This window comes from Lepisosteus oculatus, chromosome 14, assembly GCF_040954835.1.
Source record: "Lepisosteus oculatus isolate fLepOcu1 chromosome 14, fLepOcu1.hap2, whole genome shotgun sequence".
NCBI lineage: Eukaryota > Metazoa > Chordata > Actinopteri > Semionotiformes > Lepisosteidae > Lepisosteus > Lepisosteus oculatus.
Genome location: NC_090709.1, coordinates 20,394,167 through 20,413,827, shown reverse-complemented (window position 1 = coordinate 20,413,827; position 19,661 = coordinate 20,394,167). Strand labels below are relative to the sequence as shown.

General features: G+C 42.2%; 4 non-coding genes across 4 annotated transcripts; 1 reads left to right on the top strand and 3 right to left on the bottom strand.

The window, feature by feature from the left end:
- Positions 1-6,216: 6,216 nt before the first annotated feature.
- trnat-cgu (transfer RNA threonine (anticodon CGU)) lies at positions 6,217-6,288 on the bottom strand. The gene has a single exon. It is a non-coding gene; the product is annotated as a tRNA-Thr (tRNA).
- A 2,426-nt stretch (positions 6,289-8,714) lies between these two features.
- On the bottom strand, positions 8,715-8,787 carry trnak-uuu (transfer RNA lysine (anticodon UUU)). The gene has a single exon. It is a non-coding gene; the product is annotated as a tRNA-Lys (tRNA).
- A 1,312-nt stretch (positions 8,788-10,099) lies between these two features.
- On the bottom strand, positions 10,100-10,171 carry trnaa-cgc (transfer RNA alanine (anticodon CGC)). Its single transcript has one exon. It is a non-coding gene; the product is annotated as a tRNA-Ala (tRNA).
- A 1,541-nt stretch (positions 10,172-11,712) lies between these two features.
- Positions 11,713-11,785, top strand: trnak-uuu (transfer RNA lysine (anticodon UUU)). The gene has a single exon. It is a non-coding gene; the product is annotated as a tRNA-Lys (tRNA).
- The last annotated feature ends 7,876 nt before the right edge of the window (positions 11,786-19,661 follow it).

The window sequence follows — 19,661 nt, the reverse complement described above, 5'->3', positions numbered from 1 at the left end:
ATCTCCCCGTCTCAGGCTGTGGATCACCCTCTTTTTCTGGGCTCCCCGGACCTGGTTGAAGAAATAGGAGGAACAGGTTTAATTATTTTCATAATGCTCCCTTTGTGCCTTGACCAGGAAAGCCTTGGCTTTCTCGGTGTGCAGTTTGCGGAGCCTCTCCTTCAGGTCCCGTGCCCGGGCTGAATTGAAGGCTCCTCCCCCGTTAGCCGAGCTGTACTCCTCCTCGAGTTGCCTCTGGAGACGTGCAGCTTCCTTCCTCTCCCTGGCCGCCTTCCGTCTGCAGTACGTCTGCGCCAGGGTTCGGGTCCCGTCCTTCACCGACTCCCACCATTCCACCACGGAGCTGTAGCCGTCTCTCAACCCAGCTCGCGTAGTCTTTCCGGAACAGTGCCCTGAAGTCGTCTTCCTCAAGTATCTCCCAGTTTAGCTTCCAGTACCCACGACCGAATGCCGGCAGGCTGGTGTTAGCCACCACCGTCAAGCGACCGTGGTCGGAATACCTCGCCGGGGACACCGTCGCCGACTCCAGGGAGCAGGTCGTGTGCAGGAAGATGTAGTCCAGGCGGCTGCACACTCCCCGGGAGTTTTTCCAGGTCGTTCCGGCATCGTTAGGGCGGCACCGTCTGAAGCCGTCTACCAGGGAGAACTGCTTGAGTAGCGACTCCAGCTCTGCCGAGCTAGCGTCGCTCCCCTTCTCCCGGTCGACGTTGAAGTCCCCGCCGAGCACCATCTGTCTGTTGGTGGTGCAGCAGCTGGCCAGGTCAGCAAACACTTCCTTCAGGATAGAGGGTTCTGTTGGAGCATAGACGTTAATTGCTCTCAACTTCTGCCCCCTCCAGTCGATGTCTGCGACCAGGATCTGGCCCTGCACCACCGAGAAGGAGGAAACCAGTGTCATCTCTGGGTGTCCGAGGAGAATTCCCACTCCGGAAGAATGGACCCCTCCTACGCTCCAGCATGATTCTCCCTTCGTCCATTCCCTGGTGAATGTCAGCTTGTCGCTTTCATCCTTCAGGTGGACCTCCTGTAAGAAACAAACTGAGAAAGACTTTGAGGCCAGATCATGAAAGACTCCCCGTCTTTTCACGGGGTCTCTCAGCCCTCTCACGTTAGTTGTTAGGAAGGTTAGTTTCACAGTCATGGTTAAACTAGTGAAAGTTAAACCTCCTCTCTGTACTTACAGTTGAAACTTGGGAGTCTACATCTGGGCACTCTTTAGCCTAGATGTAACTCCTCTCGTTCGGGTCCTGGGGGGAATATGCTGGGCTCCCTCCAGGTTTCGCTGGGGACTGAAATGTAAACATGCTGGACAGGTCCAGCCCTACCATCAGTCCGGGCTCCAGGGCGGCTTCGAAATAATCCTCGTCGTCCTCGAGGATACTCTCCGCCACCGCTTCGGGAAGGCTCCTTTCTTCCGTTTCTCCGGGAGTTTCGGGGGCCTCCAGTTTCTCCTGGGCCTCGGGGAAAGGGGGCTCCAATTTCTGGGCTGCCTCTTCCTGTTGTCCCTGGGCCTCGGGGGAGGGGGTTACCTCTTCCTGGGCTGCCTCCTCCTTTTGTCCGTGGGACTCGGGGGAGGGGGGTTCCGTTTCCTGGGGAGCCTCCTCCGGTTGTTCCTGGGCCTCGAGGGAAGAAAGTTCCATTTCCTCTAGGACGAGGAAACGGTTTTCCCTTACCACTCTTTTTTTCTGTCCTTCCGAAAGTGGGTCCGCCCTGGGTCTCTTCTCCCGCTTTCTCTTTCCCTTTTTGCTGGGAGTTATCCAGGACCCTTACTCCGGTCGGCCGTCTTGTCCCTCTTCCTGGCGGCCATCTTGTGGCACCGATGAGGCTGGGGGTGTGGCCTCGGCAGTTTCGGTTCTCAGCGGGGGAGGTGCGGGTTCTTTGTTCTCAGCCCTCTCCCTTTGTCTGGAGACCGGTTTCTGCCTGCCGGCTTCCACCACCTGCGCAAACGAAGGTTTGCTTACCTTACATTGGCGAAGGAGGTGTCCCTCGGCGCCGCATCCGTCGCACTTTTTGGCTGCCCGGCAGGTTTTTGTCACATGTGTTTGTCTTGTGGCCGGACTGTCTGCACTTGCTGCAAAAATCCGGCATCTTGGGGTAGTAGAGGTACCCCCTGTCGGCTCCGATGTTGAAGCGAGCCGGGGGGTGCTGGAAACCGTCAACGCCCTCTGGGTCCTCCTTCAGGAGGACTCGGTACTGGCGTTTGCCGTACCAGACGCCTTTGTCCCTGATCTCTGTCGGTTTTCCCACCACGGTTACATACCTCCCTAGGTACGCTGTTACCCGTTCCGCTGGTACGTAGGGATTGTATGTGCAAACCGTGATGGTCCTCTGATTCGTCTTCCTCATCGGCTCCGGCCTGTAATCAGAGAAACCAGGGTGCTTACCTTTCTCCCTGATCAGTCTCGTTGCCTTTTCGTACGATGCATCCGTAGCCATGTAGGCCTCCATGTATCTCTCTGCCTTGTTGTCCTGGAGGCAGTAGAGATCTCCGGCCACCAACTGCAAGATCCCTCGCAGGAAGGTCATAAAGAAGGCCTTTGCAGTCGGCATCGGCTCCGTCTTCTTTGTCCAGTGGAACCGGATCAATGTCCTCTTGTCTGCCATCTCTGAGGGAGAAAAAAAAAAAGGAGGGAAAGAGAGAGAGCAAAGGGAGCAGCGAGGGAGCCCTGGCCTTTGTCCTTGTGGGCAAAGCCCAGCTAGGTGCAGGCGCAGGAGGAGAGAGAGAGAGGAGAGCGGAAAGTGCTTCCGGGTCTCAAGGAAGAAAGCAAGCACCGCGGGCAGGCCACGTGTACCTGCTCCCAGCCAAGAGGCCAAGGAGGCAGAGAGAGAGAGAGCGAGAGAGAGAGGGAGCGGATAGCGCTTCCGAGCCTCGAGGTGGAAAGCAAGCACCGCGGGCAGGCCACGTGTACCTACTCCCAGCCAAGAGGCCAAGGAGGCAGAGAGAGAGGGAGAGAGAGAGAGCGAGAGAGAGAGGGAGCGGATAGCGCTTCCGAGTCTCGAAGAAGAAAGCAAGCACCGCGGGCAGGCCACGTGTACCCACTTCCAGCCAAGAGGCCAAGGAGGCAGAGCAAGAGAAAGGGGGAGGGGAGAGGAGAGGAGAGAGCAGAGAGAGAGAACGTTGATGCCGGATTCCACCCAGCTCAGCTGCTGCTTGGCCTTAACCCCCTAGGCTCAACCTAGAGCGATACCAGCTCAAGCACTCTTCAGAATCTTCGATCGCCTTCTAGACCTTTGGAAAGACAAGAACTGCGGGCATGGCACTTGAACTTGATCTTAGCCAAAAGGCCGAGAAGGCATAGGTTTCTTTACGGCATTCCTGAACTCTTTGCACTAATGAGCCCGGGCCTTTTTCCCGTCTCGCCGCTACGCATATGGGTCTTTTTCCGCTCTCCTACTCCCCATGGCTAGTCCCTTTGGACGTCCGTGACAGGTGCCCCTTTGGAATAGTTTTCAGAAAATGTGAGAAAAGGAAAGTTATGTACAGTAAGCTCTCACACACAGCTCTCAAACACAGCATTAGAGATTGGAATCTGATTGTAAAAAAAAACTGCCGGTCTCCCTGGCATTTAACGTTGCTGTTGTTTTTATTTTACATATTGTTAGCATTTTAATGAATTGTTAAAAGATTTATACACAAATCGCTAAATACAAAACGAAAAAAACCCAACTGTATGCAATTGACCATTCATATTCCTGAATTTTAAATCCCTGTGTTTATCTGTGTCCAAGTGCCTGGTGCAGCTATTTTGAAAGCATACCTCAAGGAGGACTTTACACGCAGTCTGGGGTATTTAGCTTGTACTGTGTGCCCTGTTTGCCTTTGTAAGGCTCGTATAAGTTCACAATACGATAAAAACAGAGAAAGCACAAACTTAATAATATAACGATTCAAAATCAAAACCAAATCATAAAGAAAAAGAGTCAATTTCCGCCTGCACTGATATCCCTTCAAATGTTTTAGAAGAACTCTTGACGTTTATAGAGTAGAAGCCTGGTCCATTTCTTCTACTAAACGAGACTATGGGGAGTGAGTATTTTGATGTCGAACTGGGATTTAAATAAAGAGGAACACTACACTGCATTGGGCTACGCGTGTGACAAAACGTTTACTTTAGACCTCTCGATAGCTCAGTTGCTAGCTCTTAAAACTGTAGAAAAAGCAGCGAGTATGTCTTATGTCCCTGGTCTGAATCCAGTTTGAAGGATGGTGTTTTCTTGTTCCTTAATCAAAAAGTGAAAATTGCGAATTTGTCTTTCACTTTGACGTTCACCCGAAAGCTCAGTATACAAAGAAGTAGAGGCTCCTGTTCTGAATAATTCCGCTCTGAGACACCTGCGTTAAGTTAGCGTTGAGTCGGCTGGCTGAGCATGTTGCCTCCTTTACATTCAATAGGAGCCCCGACACTAAGAGAAACGTACAGAAATGGGTTTTATCGGGAACTTTTCATGTCCAATGCACTTGACATCTCCCACGGGCGACAAAGTTCATTTAGGACACCTTTCTTTCTTTCTTCTTTCAGCAGGAGTACAATAATGGCAACAACATGTTTGGAGTTCGGCATTTCATTTAGTCTGCGGAAATATCGTATCGGAATGAACTACCTGAGATAAAAGAGTAATTGCGGCTTCAGATCGTTTTTACAGAGCATTGCGTTGTTCTGTTCATGCTGACTACACGCTTTAGATATGTCATTTACTGCAAGCGTTGCTTTTCCAGGTTTTTCTGAAATTCCTCGCATTTGAGCCAGCACTAAAATATTTCATTCCCGTCGCTGAATACATCGTGGAAACGGTATTTGCAACGGAATGCTGTCACACATGAAACCTTTTTGTTATTCGGTTCTGAAGTTTGAAAATGAAAATAAAACGGGGGTCACCTCATAGGCTTGAAAGAAGTCCAAGCAGCATAAAAACCCGTGAATTCTCACAAATTGCATTGTGCTGCAACTTTCTTCTGCTGCTGTTATAAATCAGCCTTAAACATTTGAATGCATACCTTACTGCTGCTAATCACATTCACATGTTTATGAAGCTTTTTTCTGTCCGTTATGTTTTTGCTAAGCAGTTTCTCCGTTTTCCTCGTACTGTGATTGTCAGCGAGCACAACAAGACTGAAACAGTGTAAAAGCAGGCAAAAAAGACAGGGTAAAACGCCTGACTGTCGGGAGTGGGATTTGAACCCCTGCCTCTATTTGGAGAGTGAAACACAAAGCTTAAAAGACACGAAGCTGTGAATAAGCTGTTTTAAACCGCTCGACTATCCTGAAAAAATGTGTGCTGATTGTACCAGTCGCATCCGATTTTCTGTAACTTTAGGATGATTGATACGACTGGACAAACACAATTTGTGGCGTTTAGCATGACATGGAAAACGGTACCAGAGCATTCGGGTCCGGACTACCAGACTCAGAAACAGTTTTTACCCCCGCACTATCAAACTATTAAACTCCCAGCCTCTCTCACTCTCTCCTCACCTCTCACCTATGATCTGAACCTCACGGTGCCTTCTTTCTTACCAAAAACCCAAACACACATTGAAAATCTGCCTCTACCATACATGTCAAAAGCTCACTCCCCATCATTTCTATCCCTTTATTTCATTCTTTTGATGCATGTTTTTGCACATAACCTGTTACCTTTTTGTTGTTTTGCACGCTGCCTGTTGTTTTTTGCACATCGGCTGTTGTCTCTGTCTTTCTTTTGTTATACAATTGTATTGTTGTTGTGTTTTCTTCTTTGTACTACTTATGTCCGAGAGCTTGCTAAATAGCATTTCGTTATACCATATACCTGTGTATGAGTATAATGACAATAAACTTGAACTTGAACTTTAAACTTGAACTTGAACTTGACATAGTCTTGCAGGCAGTATATTATTTTATCGTTTACTCATTTAAAAAAACATATTCTCGTTTCTAAGTCAGATTTTTAGTGCTTTCGAACGTTCCTTCCAACCTGGACTGACAGCTCACCCGATCTGTTTGTGATCAGACCATGGAGTCGGGGGCTGTACAAAGCGCACGTTCCTTCCCAATGCTGAGGCGATCATTCAGAAGATGGGTGTGAAGAGAAACAAGCTTTGTCGACTAAAAAACAAGGCAGGATATGCAAGAATACTAATCACTGGCGACAGTTATGTTCTCTTACTATTGAGATCCCTACATTGTGAGTTTTTTTAAGACTTTGAAACTAAAGGAAAGCGGTGACAAATGAAACAGGCACGGGTGGGGTTTGAACCCACGCTCTTCGGTTTACGAGACCGACGCCTTACCACTTGGCCACCGCGCCTACTTGTAAGCATGGGAATAAGGTTGTTCAAATTATTTTTTTCTGAATCTGGTTTACATCGCCAAATGTAAACCGGAGGCAGCAACAACAATAAAAGGGATACTTGTCCTTAAACTCGGACGTGATGTTCTGCAGACATGTGCACAATGTCCTGTTTTCTTGCAGTGTAGACATTTTGCTGTTCACGCTCCGCATTCATCTGCTTTGTGCGTTGTTAGTCCGCACCTGTAACATGTAATGTCAGCCGTCCCCTGTTCTTCTATTTCTCTAGCATGACTGTGTCCTGCTGCTCGGCTTTTGATTGTAAATTTTGAGCGCCCCGTTCAGTGTCACTTTGTCACTGTGGTCAGAAAGCATTCTTGATTCTGCTTGAGCTGCTTCATGAATTCTAGCGACTGTAAGAGCTCTTTCTAGTGTCAGCCCTTCCTCCTGCAGCAATTTATAGTCTCTTATGTGCACATTTTTCCACAAGTTGATCTCTTAACATGTCAGTTTCCAATACTCCAAAGTCACAAGATTTAGCCAGTTCTCTTAGTGCAGTTACAAAAGCATCAACAGATTCGTCCTGAGACTAAGTTCTCTGCCTAAATTTATGCCGTTCTAAAACCACTTTTCTCCGCGGTGTAAAGGAAGCGTCTGAGACAGCTACAGTCATTTTCTCCAGGGAGGTTGGCAAAAATCCGCTGCACGGGAGCCCCGATACAGTGCAGTAATGTAGCACGTCTCACAGCATCCTGAGCTTCTGTAGATCCACTGGCTATTTAAAAAAAATCTGTACGACTCCATCCATATCTTGTATTCCGTATACAAATCCGGAGCTCCGAGGTTCAGTGGAAGCGGTGGAAAAAGCTGGGCATAAGCAAAGCTTCTCGGCGCGGCTGCCATATCTTCCATGGCGCTAGCTAAACGAAAAGTCCTAAAATTCAAAAGTTCGTTTCTACCAGCAAGAGAACTAAAATCTGCAGTGTTCTGCCCGCTTTGAGTCCGTCAAGCACTCATCTCTCGTTGCAATAAATGTTTTGTATCTTAATAAAAATACGTTTTTATATTATTTTAACTATTTTGTTAACTACACAGATCATGCCCTTACACCATATATTCCTGCCTTCTACTCTCTCGTTCTGTTGTCTCGCGATGTCTACTCACTATACTACATTTAGCATGACTTCTTGTTGCAGTTGAGCTCAAAGCTGGAGATGATCTCCATATTCTACCGCTGTAAGAAGTCCGAAACATAGGACACAGTACACACTTTTTAAGTGAAGTCAGGTTGTTAAAAAATTAAACCAGCGACCTGTCACAGAAACGTACCCCAGTCTCCCGCGCAACAAGCGGGGGTACTCAGCACTATACTAACGAGGAGCGCTTGTCTGCAGCTGAGCGTCAGCTCTGTTTACTGTCAGCAGTCATTGCCTCATTTCCAAAGACTTTTTCACCTGCTCTCAGCTTTTCAAGACAGTCATAAACGCTCAAGAAGTAATTCATGTCAGTTGGAAGTCTGTTTCTGTTGTCTCAGCTCTTGATAAAGAAAAGCCGTGCGTGGGAGATTCCCTCTCTGAAGAAGTTTGCCGTCATCCTGCGAGGGAGAAGAGCCATCAATCACCGAGGCAACCAGTGAGACAGTTAACATTAAACACGTGAAATGCGAGATGTTGTGATTTTTTTCCCGCTTAAGGCTTCTATCGTTTCTACTCTAAGGAGAAAGACCTCTTTATTAGAAGTGAGATTTTAACAAACGTCTCCAGGGTTAACTGCGACCTGAACGCAACGCCTAAGACCACCAGCCATCTTGCCTGTGGTACTTAGAGCAGCGCTCAATAAAAATGATCAGAACCCGAAAGCGCTTCTTATGCGGATCAGTATATTCCGATTCCACTGGTTCTGCAGAAGAAATAAGAAAAGCCGAACTCAAAGCACTGTGTTGCCATTACGGGTACTCTGCAGCTGCTTTAAGATCTACTCACACCGTGTTGCCATTAAGGCTACCTAGTTAAAAAAAAAACTTATCGTCACCTTTTTGAACGTGATTATTAGACACCCGTTAAATCTCCACCGAGGTTTCTTGAGAGATCTTCAGTGAGCGAGTATTAAAAAACTACTTCGCTTCCAACCTCTGCTGTCACTGTAAACTCGGACGTGATGTTCTGCAGATGTGCAGTGTGCCTTTCCTCTTGTCGTATTCAAGAGTACTCACTGTGTGAGCTCCTCACTGCGTGTTCCGTACTCTACTGTGATTTAATTTAGATGATTACGTGGAGTAGAGTGACAAGATCTACTTGAACATTTTCGGTTTGTGAAATGAAACACTAAATACACTACTGTAAATACAAGTAATGGACATTTAAAATAACCAAGTACAGCTAGAAGAGTGAAAGATTAAAGACTATTTAGAATGACATTCACAATAGACTTAAGAACAGCACATCCGCCCGAACAGGGACTTGAACCCTGGGCCCTCAGATTAAAAGTCTGATGCTCTACCGACTGAGCTATCCGGGCTCTGAAAGAAAATCGACACTGTCGGGATCCTCGCAAGTCACGTGTCTCTTGTTCCGAAGAGCAGTCATACCTGACCCGTCTGGAATGACCACTGAAAGACTTTATCATGAAGCGACTGCACCACTCCCAGTAGAATGAGTGAGAAATACAGCATGACATTGGTAGTTAAGGGGCTCCCATAATCCATCTTTCCTCACATTACTGATTTTTTTCAATAGCATTTGGACCTTTTTTCACATTCAGATTTTTTTCTCATTTAATAAAATCTTTTAATCAACAACATTAAAAAGAAAACAAATGGAACGTTTTTTGGAACAATAATTAAAAAAAAATATTTCAATGCCTTGGTTGTATACGTGTGCACACCCTTTATAAAGGGAGTTGCAACAGTGCTGAAATTTAAAGAGCATTTCTGTAGAGAAAACAGCCTTGATGTTAAGCTTAGGGAGCCTGTCTTTTCGAAATTCTATTTCTTGACACCTTGCACAGCCTCCCGACAGACTAACAAATATTTGTTGGAGAAATTGGCTCACACACCGGAAGACACTAACGTTTATTTACGTTAGAGTATGTGAATAACAGTTTAACCGAAAAAGTTTGTCATTGTGATTTTGTTAAAATTCAATAAATCGTCTATCAACAGTTAGAATTTATTAAGAAATTGTTTTATTTCATAAACTATAATGAGAGAGTTTATAGGTCATATCCGTCGCTTATGTTCTTTTAACTCTAGAGTTCAGGATCCAAACCCAGCTGCGGACGATTGTGTTTCTTGAATCTCTTGTAATCATCAAAAGTCGATGTGTAGTCCTTCAGTACTTTCTCGAGTTGTGCCATGGATATTTTATACGTTCAATACTTGTCATGCTCTTTTGCATTTTCCTTAACAAACGGAAAAAGTTCAAAGTGTGTTTATGGCAGTGTTTCACATCTACACGAAAGCACTTGTAACAGTACAGGACAAGCAGTGAGGAGTTCGTGAAGCTTTCAGTTTAGTGCGGAGTTTAGAAGGAGGATTCACTCGCTGAATGATCTCTCAAGAAATCCTGGGTGAGATTCAACAGGTGTTTTCTGCAACAGCCATGACAAGTGTGAAGCAATCTCAGGATTTCCTGAATTTGAACTAAATTATTAGTTCAAATAATTTAGGATTTAACAGAACTAAATGAGGTACATTTAAAACAGCAGCGCAACTCTGCAGCACGTCGAGTGTGCCTGCATTTAATTGTGTAAACCTGGCTCTCTCTGAACACAAGCAAAGAGTTCTCACTCAACAGAAGATTGCGATGTGAGTACTGTAATATAAAGCACCTGGAGATACCAGGGATTGAACCCGGGACCTCATACATGCGAAGCATGCACTCTACCACTGAGCTACATCCCCGATGGAAAAGGTAATGGAACAGACTTGTCCAGATGCTCACTGATCACAATCCACCACTCACGAAGAATGCCTGCAGTTTCCCACTTGTGCGTTTCCTCTACTACAGAGTAAATGCATGGGAATGAAGAAATAAGGAAGGAAAAATAATCGCATCGAAGCTTCAAGAGACTGGGCACAAATTAATCTATTATTTTTGTATCCAGTCACACGTGCGACGGTGGTTAATTCCCAGACGCGGGAGTGCTTTTTTCTACCTCCTTACTCGACTGTCTTTCAATTCTGTTTTATTTGAAAGCTTTTTGCATCTTTTAAGTGCTCTTGATTAAACTATGCATAGAAAAACAGCACTACTGATTATTTTCATGGGCCGATGCACACTTGTTCTGTACAACTCGAGTGATAAAGCCCTGTCTGCAAATATTGTAGAAGAACATAAAAGGGTGAAACAACGCCCCAACCACAGGAATGGTAACAGGCAGGATCGTGTTCTTATTTGATAAGTCCTTTTGAGATGTCTTGTCAATGCACACAGGCGTTAGAGCTGAATAATTTACTTTTAGTGGTGTTTTTAAACAAAGATGGAACATGTTATTTCTATACCAGGAAGAAAGGAGCAGACTTTAAGAGGCAAAAACGACACCTTATCAAAGCTAATATCAATTAAAATGAAATCACAACAAAAGAGTGGAGCCTTGAGTGAATAAAATTAGTTTTCATTGGACGTATGTGTCTCTATAACTTTGTTGGTGAGAGAGAGGATTGTGATAATTTGCAGGTGCTTCTCGGAAGTGCGTTGGTGGTACAAGCGCCTTCCAAATAATTGAGTCGGGTTTGAATCCGCCAGTACAAACCCAAATCTTTTCAAGATAATTTGTGGTCCGCTAACACATCTTTTGAAACACTACAACAGGTAACACCCCGTGTGAAACATCATGAACATCTGTTAAAGCCTGAGTTTTACATACTCTAATGTAAATAAACGTTAGTGTCTTCCGGTGTGTGAGCCAATTTCTACAAAAATATTCGTTAGTCTGTCGGGAGGCTGTGCAAGGTGTTAAGAAATAGAATTTCTAAAAGACAGGCTCCCTAAGCTTAACATCAAGGCAGAAAAAATGCTGTTTTCTCTACAGAAATGCTCTTTAAATTTCAGCACTGTTGCAACTCCCTTTATAAAGGGTGTGCACACGTATACAACCAAGGCATTGAAAGTTTTTTTTTAATTATTGTTCCAAAAAATGTTCCATTTGTTTTCTTTTTAATGTTGTTGATTAAAAGATTTTATTAAATGTGAAAAAAATCTGAATGTGAAAAAAAGTCAAAATGCTATTGAAAAAAATCAGGAATGTGAGGAAAGATGGATTGTGAGAGCCCCTTAACTACCAATGTCATGCTGTATTTCTCACTCATTCTACTGGGAGTGGTGCCGTCGCTTCATGATAAAGTCTGTCAGTGGTCATTCCAGACGGGTCAGGTATGACTGCTCTTCAGCACAAGAGACACGTGACTTGCGAGGATCCCGACAGTGTCGCTTTTCTTTCAGAGCCCGGATAGCTCAGTCGGTAGCGCATCAGACTTTTAATCTGAGGGCCCAGGGTTCAAGTCCCTGTTCGGGCGGTTGTGCTGGTCTTAAGTCAGTTGTGAAAGTCATTCTCAGTAGTCTCTTATCTTTCACTCTTCTATCTGTACTGTGGTTATTTTAAATGTCCATTACTTGTATTTACAGTAGTGTATTTAGTGTTTCATTTCACAAACCGAAAATGTTCAAGTAGATCTTGTCACTCTACTCCACGTAATCATCTAAATTAAATCACAGTGAGTACTCTTGAATACGACAAGAGGAAAGGCACACTGCACATCTGCAGAACATCACGTCCGAGTTTACAGTGACAGCAGGGGATGGAAGCGACGTAGTTTTTTAATACTCGCTCGCTGAACGATTTCTCAAGAAACCTCGGTGGAGATTTAACGGGTGTCTAATAATCACGTTCAAAAAGATGACGATATGTTTTTTTTAACTATGTAGCCTTAATGGCAACACGGTGTGAGTAGATCTTAAAGCAGCTGCAGACACAGTAGCCGTAATGGCAGCACAGTGCTTTGAGTTCAGCTTTTCTTATTTCTTCTGCAGAATCACCGGCATCGGAATATACTGATCCGCATAAGAAGCGCTTTCGGTTTCTGATCGTTTTTATTGAGCGCTGCTCAATAAACTTTCCTCGTACTAGTTTTTCCCATGGAAAAAAAGACATTTCCCTCATTACATGATTTCACTTTTTTTCTTTTCAACAAGTAGAAAGAAATAAAATATAATTCCGTATTGGTGGTCTAAGGCGTTGCGTTTAGGTTGCAGCTTTTCCTGGAGACCATTGTTTACATCCCACTTCTGACAAAGGAGAAACGATAAAATCCCTAGGTAGAAAGCATCTCGCATTTCACGTGTTTAATGTTAATTGTCTCAGTGGTTGCCTCGGTGAATGATGGATCTTCTCTCTTGCAGGGTGACGGCAAACTTCTTCAGAGAGGGAGTCTCCCACGCACGGCTTTTCTTCATCAAGAGCGGAGACAAAAGAAACAGACTTCAAACTGAAATTAATTACTTCTTGAGCGTTTATGACCGTCTTTAAAAAGCTGAGAGCAGGCGAAAACGTCTTTTGAAATGAGGAAATGTCTGCTGACAGTAAACAACTCCTCTTTAGTACAGTGCTAAGTACCCCTGTTTGGTGCGCGGCAGAACGGGATACGTTTCTGTGAAAGGGCCGTGGTTTATTTTTTTAACTTGTTGAATCATATTGAAATTTTAAAGAACGGAGAGAAAATTGCTATTGACCAGGATGGCCGAGTGGTTAAGGCGTGGGATTTAAGGTCTAATAAACAAATGTCAACGTGGGTTTAAACCCCACGCCTCGTAAGTTCTTGTAAATATTCTGAAGTGAGAGATAACTTTGAAGATTTACACTCTATTTAAATGTTATTTCACTTAATTTCAGTTCTCTTCACTCCCTGGGATAACTGAACTCACAATCGCATACTGAAGGCTTTACATGCATTATCTGTGATACAGCTTCTAATAAGAATGGAATGAAAGTGTATTAATAATAAATGACATTGTTTTAAATAAATGTGTATTGATAAACTTCATAATTAATAAAAGTGGTGTGACAGGAAAGCAAATTAAATATTACAATGATATTCCAAGCAACTGATGCGTAAATTCATTATGTCGCGACAATTTTATTCCCACTATAAAGGGTAATATTCTAATGTAGATCCAGTGTTCCCCTTAGTCTGCTTCTGAATGTCTTCATTTCAGTCTGTCCTCTATTTCAGTAACCTCTAGAGGGCGCAGGATTGGGTTCCTTGAAGTGAAGAACAGGTTAATTAAGGAGCTGTGGACTGATTTCTGCGGCCGAGTTCGTTGTAGTCTTAAGTTAAAGAATTCTTCAATTTTAAGAAAAAAGACAGGTATGTTTTGTGTCTCATGCCGATCCTCTTCTCGATCCAAATGAAAGGTTTAATATGATCCCTCGAGAAAGAAAAGAGTCAATTTCCACCTGTAATGATTGATGGCACACCAAACATTTTGTAATATCCCCGGAAGTGTATACAGTAGAATCCTGGTTCGTAGCTTAAATTCAAGGTAACCAAGACTAAGGAAAAGAGTTGGAAACTTGATGTCTTACTGGGATTTAAATAACCTGGAACATTTCACTACATTGTGCAGTGTGTGCGAGGAAACAGCTCCTGTTATCCCTTCGATAGCTCAGATGGTAGAGCGGAGGACTGTAGTAGGAACACCTGGGAATCCTAAGGTTGCTGATTCGACTCCGGCTCGAAGGAAGGCGACTTTTGTGTACTTTAATCAAAGACAATAAATAACTATCACTCACATGTTGATCAGAAGCTCAATAAATGATGAAGCAGAGGCTCCTGTTCCGAATTCCCTTCACGTCTGATGGTCTTGTTCTGACCGAGATCAATCTAAATTGGTGGAAGGGATTTTAACTAATCTGGTCTTTGAATTCAGGGACTGCTCTATCTGCTTTGTAATTCAAAAATAGATACCAATGTCAAGTTTTTTGTAGATAAAGTGTTGTCTGTTTTCAAAAGTTAGGCACTTAATTGGCTTTATGATTTGGTATTGATTTTGTATAGTTATATTATTACATTTGTGCTTTCTCTGTTTTTATCGTATTGTGAACTTATTTTTTAATCAAATGCTTACAAAGGCAAACAGGGCACACAGTACAAGCTACTCTGCACTTTTGGGAGTATAACAGGTTCGATATAAAATCGCAAAAATGTAAAGGGGAAAATACCCCAGACTGCGTGTGAATCCCTCCTTGAGGTAGGCTGTTGTTCTATTGTTAGATAAATACGACGTACTATGCACAAAATGCTGCATAAAACAACCTGATATTTTAATAATTATTATTTTATAATTTGATAAGTGTGAGGCCCCGGATTCAGTTCACGTTATCTTCAGTCCTAATTTTTTTTAAACATGAGATCTTCCCTTCCTCTAGTTGAAGTCACACGATGAGAGCGATTTTTTTTTTCCACGTTGCGATCCAAACAGTCTGACAGTGACCAAACCAGGACGGATTCTGCTGGGAGCCGGACTGAGGTCATTCTCACTCCCTGTGCTGGTACACCTTATGTAATTTTCACAATTGCGATAGACTTCTTTAAAAAAAAAGTAGATATAGCCCTGAAAAAAAGCCTTAGCTTTATCAGTTTTTACATTAATCGATTTTGAATCTAAGATCGAATTTTTAATAGGTTCAATTTATATTTAAATTGAAATATAGCATGCATACCTAATCCACCAACGGGCAGAGCAATATTTTATGGTGGATTTGTATGGGCATCTGTATGATACCACTACAGCACTGGCGCAGGTGCAAAATCCACTTTCACACGACTTTTTCAGTGCCTTCTCTCTCACATGATCCGGAGCGCAGGAGCTTATATCGTTCAAATGTTATTGATTGCTGATCGTTCAGTGGGGGTCCAGATGTGTCTGTGCGGCTGAAACCGGACGGCACCGTCCCAGTGGGCAGTGATTCGTCGAATATACGTATATATCACGGCGAAAATACGGCTATACTTATATATACGTTGTCACGACGTATAATCAACGTCGAATTGCAACCGTAAAATCGACAACATTAATAAATGCATATAGAACGTCGAAAACACATCTGACACAGTCCCTGAGGCTTTTTACTGTTAATGTCTTGTGTGCCGCAACTAGGAGTATACAGCAATCTGCATCGTGCACGAAGTAAATTATTTTTGCAGTAATTACTTTATTTACACGTGTATACTAAATATAGTAATAAATATAGTCCCACCCTACATCGACATTAAAAGAAATTAAGGAGCACAAAATGCATTACTTGAAGAATGCATATGCAAGGCAGGGGGCCAGGAGATCTGGACACTGAAAATAATAAGTTTCTGGTTCTAATTGTTAGGACAATTAGACAGGGTTTGCAAATGGTGGACAAAAATCGTCTTAATTTCCATTGTAATATTTTTTTTCTTGGAAATGTAGAAGTTGTGCATTTTAAAATTTATATTTGAATCAAAATGTGTTTTTGTTTTAGTGCGTTAATGTAATTAGTGTTTGTCATTACTATACTGTATATTGCCATGTTAGTAGAATTTGTAGCTGAAGTTTAAGACTAGTTGTGTTTTTTATGATTATTGCCCATGTTGTAACAGAAAAAATAAGGTTCTTGATCCCGAGATGAAGTAAAACAGATGAGTTTATTGCATGCAAGGAACAATAAAGCCGAAGTCTTGTTTCCCGCAAGAAACAACAAAACCGAAGTATTGTTCCCCGTACTGTTACAAACTTTTGGGTTATATACAGTTTTCTTCTCCGTTTCTGACGTCACTCGGTCTGATGGTAAAGAGGGGGGTTCATGGTATTTGGCCAGTTTATGATGTTCTGGGCAAATGGTCAGTTTAACATTACACCCAGGGGGGTTCCTAGCTGGCATCTGCAATCCTTATCAGTTAACCCCCTTTCCTGCCATAAACCCCTGCTTGTGACTTGGAAGTCTAAACCCCCTACAGAAAAGATTAAATTCAAAACCCCGTCTTCACATCTTTCTTCACCCATATGTTGATTGTTGATCGATTGTATACAATGTATAATTTGAAATACATATTTTTCAGGTGTGAATGTGTATTTTCTGAATAAATTTCTAAACCAAATCATTGGCTTGATTTACTAGTTTCTACACCAGTAAAACCTATCTTTGATGTATAATAGACCTCTACTCATAAACGTATAATAGACCTCTAAAGTTATCCGTATAATAGACCTCTAACCATATACGTATATTAGACCTCTAAAGTTATCCGTATAATAGACCTCTAACCATATACGTATAATAGACCTCTAAAGTTATCCGTATAATAGACCTCTAACCATATACATATAATAGACCTCTAAAGTTATACGTATAATAGACCTCTAAAGTTATACGTATAATAGTCCTCTAAAGTTATCCGTATAATAGACCTCTAAATTTATCCATATAATAGAACTCCAACCATTTATGTATAATGAACATCTAATCATAGACGTATAATTGACGTATAACAATAGACGTATATTAGAATTTCATTCTAGACGAATTGCAGACCACATTTATACGTCTAAGGTATGCGTTTAAGACATATATTATACGTCTTTTGCCCACTGGGGTGTATCAGGCTCCGCTGCACAGCAGCGTAAGTATAAGTGTATAGATGAAACCTTTAATGTATTGTTCGGTTTCAATCAAAATGCTTTACTACTACAAGAGAGAAGTATAGTAAGAAGGATGGAACAAAATGTATGATTTATTGGAGGAAAACGTTTTTTATTTATAAGCTCGTGTCATCCAGCTCTAATACAAAAGCGACTCGCATCTTCAGCCCTTTTTTTGTTTGTGATCATTAATTTCTTTAGTTATAATCAACATTGAACTTTTTTTAAAATTAAATGACAATAATCAAACACGCAGACAGATTTTTTGAAAGTATTAGGAGTTGACAGGGTGCCCCTTCGGAATAGTCGTCAGAAAATGTGAGAAAAGGAAAGTTACGTACAGTAAGCTCTCATACACAGTATTCGACATTGGAATCTGATTACAAAAAAACTACCTGTCTCCCCAGCATTTATCGGTGCTGTTGTTCTCTGAGTTCTCTTAAGAAATACCAAATTATCTCCTAATTGCGACTTGCTCGCTGAATGATCTCTCAAGAAATCCCGAGTGAGATTCAACAGGTGTTTCCTGCAACAGCCACGACAAGTGTGAAGACGTTCTCTGGATTTCCCGAATATGACGTTAAATTAGTTCAAATCATTTACCAGGCTTCCCACGTACAAAAAGGCCCAAGGACTCCAGCAGTCTTACAACCACTGTCCTGTTTGTCTCACCAGACACGATCTCTATTCTGTTGTAATCCACGATGACCCCGTTCTTCAGGTGATTTATCATGTCCTTCCTCGCCTGTTGAGAGGCCATCCTGATCTCCTCTGCCGTGGCGTGCTTCATACACGCCCTCTTCAAGTGAGCAGGAAGCTGATCAAAAGTATTCAGGCACACCTTGCACACCAGGGGAATCCTTGCAGGTTTCCTTTGAAAATAAATAATATAATTTGTGTATAGAAACAAGCTAAGACTGATTTCTTAAATTATCCTTAATTTTCTCTCTCATAGTTTGAGCATAATGATTTTATTGTATTTATATCAGACTTGCTCATTGCTCCAAATGAAATAATGGCTTAATATAAAAAAGTGAACTCTTACTTGGTCTCAGTCACAGACTTTCCAATAGGAGCCATTGTGGAGTTCAAAAACTGCTGGTCCTAGAAGTGGGGAAGGAATGTTATAAGATAAATTGAATTACAACAGAAGGACTGGCTGAGGGAACACTGGAATATATACAAATTCCAACTAGTGAGGAGTCCATATAGACACAGCTACCTTTCATATTCAGTATAAGATGGAGAGATGAATTGGCCCTGAAAATTCACTGCAATGAGAGACTGCTCCTGCCACTGTATATGAACAAACATACATGCTCATCTATATTCATTTGCAGTTACATTATTGCAATGAATCTGTATCCAAAAAAGGATGTGCTCCATCTCGTCAGTAGATTGGATTCCAAAACTGATTTGGGTCAATATACATTGCCTTAGAAGATAAGGTACAGTCTACTGTAGGGAACCATCAATTTAGAAAGCATTGGCCTTCTCTCGGGGGCAGGTAGGTGCAAAAGCTTATCATGTTGCCATAGTAGACAAAGTTCTATAAAATGTTAAATAACTTTAAAAAAAGCATCTTGGTCTTTCAATACTGTACAAGGTGAATTAAACTGTCCCTGGTAATGCAAAGTAATGAGAAGCATCCCAGAAACTTAATCTCTAGAAACGTTAGCTGTTTCATATCATGTAATTTAGTGTGATGTTGTCAGAATTCAAGGACATTATCACACACAGAAATTGGTTCAGTTGAATCTAAAAAACACAGCTAAACATGGGTTTAAATGTAAAATAGAAGTCTTACCTCTTGTCAAAAGATTTAATTCAAGAAGTGAACCTCAGATCCTTCTTTGAAAAAAGTAAGTTAAAATGAAAATGATTGTTAAAAACTGGGCTTTCAATAAATTACAAGTTGAATCTAATACTGCTCTGATCGTGGTAGCAGGAAGGTGTGTAAATTACTCTGTACCTTCTCCCCAGGTGTCTAAAAGACTGACCATTTCCAAAGATGGCTGTTGAAAGCCACTTTCTACTAAAGTTAAAGTTCTACTAAATAATCAATGTAATCCATGTTACACCTCATTCACCTTGTTTTTTTTTTATTTTAACCCTGAGATTATAGAGGTTTAATACCTATGGTACCCATATTCACCCTTTATTTAATACACCATAAATTTAATATTTATTCTTAAATACTAGAAAGAACTCTAAATAAATTAAATGCCCCATTGAACTGGCCCTGATTATACAATGCAAGGAGAAGTCTTCTAAGCCAATACTTGTTACCAGAAAGAGGCTTTATTTCAATTGTACAATATACAAAACAATACCATTTAACACAAAGATATATTCCACACCGTGGCATGCACATGATGAGATTCTTGATATTAGATTAGAAAAAAAATATCAATGCACTGAGAGACGCTTAAGAATAAAGATGCATCTGCCTGACTGCATATTAGTTTTAAAAGGTTATCAGCAAATGTATTTAAAAGTAAAAATGTAAAGTCTTACCTCTTGATCGTAGTGGTGATTCAATATCCAGGACCTTAGTCAAGTCTCAGAGTTACTGTACCTCCTGTCTCGATTGCAGGTGAAAAGTGAAAGGTATATTGCACTCAGCAGAAAGTTACCCCGAGCAAAGACTCCACCCCTCCCAGAAAACAGCACTCCCCTTTGGCAAAGCAGTGGGTGGAGGAAGCCTTTGCTACCATTATCAAA